The sequence below is a fragment of the Myotis davidii genome, unplaced genomic scaffold (genome assembly GCF_000327345.1).
Source record: "Myotis davidii unplaced genomic scaffold, ASM32734v1 scaffold479, whole genome shotgun sequence".
In the NCBI taxonomy this organism is placed as follows: Eukaryota; Metazoa; Chordata; class Mammalia; order Chiroptera; family Vespertilionidae; genus Myotis; species Myotis davidii.
Genome location: NW_006289825.1, coordinates 87,486 through 89,872, shown reverse-complemented (window position 1 = coordinate 89,872; position 2,387 = coordinate 87,486).

Here is a 2,387-nt window from a genome sequence, read left to right as displayed (position 1 = left end):
GGAATGGGGTGCGAAAGAAAGGGGAGGAGGGGTGGCCGGTGGGGGAGGGGAGAGTTGCGGCCCGGCCAGCATCCACAGCATCGACAACAGCTGTTATTTATTGAGAGCTGGTCCTTCAGACAAGCACTCACTGGGCGCCTCCGTGTGCCAGGCGCTGTGCCCAGGGCGGCTGAGTCCACCTCAGTTTTCCCTGCCCTCTCTGAGTTCCCTCTGGGGTGGGACCTGCTCGGGGCCAGGCTCGTCCCATTTTTCGGAAGAAGACATTGAGGACAGAGAGGGAGAGAGTGAAAGATGGGGGACGGGTGTTGGGTGAAAGCTGAGGGGGAGGGCAGAGGGGGGGGATACCCTGGGTCAGTACTAAAAAGAGGTGGAGCTAATGCGTGAACGGGGGTGACCTAGGCAGTTGGAAGGGGTGAGAAAGGAACCTTAGTGGCCAGTTGCCCCACGGGCTTCCAGGTGCCTTGCCAGGAGCTGGTCCTCCAGGAGGGGAGAAGCGGGTGACGCCCAGAGTTCACAGTTCCGGCATTTCCCAGGCCTGGCCCCTAGGAGCTAGGCAGAGCCTGGCCTTGCCCTTGGCCTTCTCTGAGACTGTTGCCTCGTCCATGGTGGTAGTGGTGCCTTTAAAGGGCCGCAGGGTGGGGTTCAATCAGTAAACATCTGTTTTGTTTGTCCTGAACTTGGAATGACAGGTCAGGGCTCATGCACACAGCCGGCACCACACAAATACCAGTCTCCTGGAGCTCCTCCTGCACCCCATCATCATCCCAGGCCAGCCTAGAGGGGCAGGGTGTTCTCTACCCACTGCTCCTGGGGCTTCTTGAGCCCCCAAGAAGAACAGCTCTGGCCGTGGCTGGAGGGCCCTCCATTACCCAGGGACCACTGGGAGCCTGCCCTGAGCTGCCTTCCGCAGACCTTTTTCTCCATCCAGAGGTGGCTGCCTTTGCATTATCTGCCCTTCAGCCCGGGTGAAGGGGCGGCCACTTCAGCTCTAGGAATTTCAGAGATGCTTTGAGCTGGGAGTCCACACTTTGCCACAACTGGGAACCTCTTCTGAACTGGCCCTCCCCCCATGCCACAGAGGTCCCTTGGGCTCTCCATCGCCCCTCTGGATATGGTCTGGATGGGGCGTGAGACTTAGCCCTAAACCACTGATACCTTCCAGTCTTGGGCTCACTACTGATTGGGGGATGGGCAGGTAGGACTTTTGCAGGGAATCCGGGGAAACAGATTTTTGGATCTTGAGTAGCATTTGAAGCTGTTCTCCTCTTAGACAACCTCTTGAAGGAATGAAGCCACCAGGTGGAGGAGGTTAATAGTCCCGAGGGCATCATTTCATCCATAGCTGGGCTTTCACTCATGCAATCTTTATTGAACACTCTGGTTTAGGTACTGGGGTCACAGCCAAGAACAATAACACCCTCCATCCCCTACCCTTCACCACCCCCCCAAGATCAAGGGTCTGCCTCAGGGCCTTTGTGCCTGCTGTTCCCTCTGTTTGGAATGCTCTTCCCTCTGATATCCCCATGGCCTACTCCATCTCATCAAATCTCAACTCAAACATCCCACCCATCCCACACTTTAAGATGGCACCCCACAAGCCTTCTCTTTCATTCCCTGGTTTACTTTAATCTTAGCATGAACCACCACCTGACATGCTCTGTGGAACACTATGTTTGTAGATTCTCTGTCTCCCTCCCCAGAATGGCAGCTTTGAGGGAAGAAGTCTTCACCTGTGTGGTCCACAGTGGTATCCCTAGTGCCTAAGACAGGGCCTAGCACACAGTTGGTGCTCAGTATTGAATGAATAGAGAACCTGGAAAGGCTCCCTGTGTGGCATTGACATTGGGGTTTGAATGTCAAGAAGGAGATGGGGGAGGGAAGAGAGAAAGGAGGAAGGGTGAGGGCACAGCAAGTTCAAAGGCAACTGGCCAGTAGGTTTTCTTTGGACTTAAATCAGTTTGGACTGACTTAAAATTTTTTTTTTTAACTTAACCTTTCAACCTGGAGTGATGTAATGAGTTGCGCCTGGAGGGATGCAGTACTGGGTACTGCCACAGGAGGGCGCAATGGAATCCCATTGTTGCTCTTGGACTGTAGAAAATGGGAAAAGCCTCCTATATAATAAAAGAGAGACATGCAAATTAACCATCCCTCTGCTATGCTCAAGCCACGCCCACCAGCCAATCAGGAGAGAGTATGCCAATTAACCCAACTAAGATGGCAGGGGCCATGGAGCTGGAGCAAGCAGGAGGCTTGGGTTGCCCCTGGAGATGGAGGAAGCCAAGCTTTTTGCCTTCCCTGGCCGCTGGGCTCCACTCAAGGCTACAAAGTTTCAATTATAGAAGATAATAAATCCCAGAAAAAAAAGAGAAAAAGGAGAGGCTGGG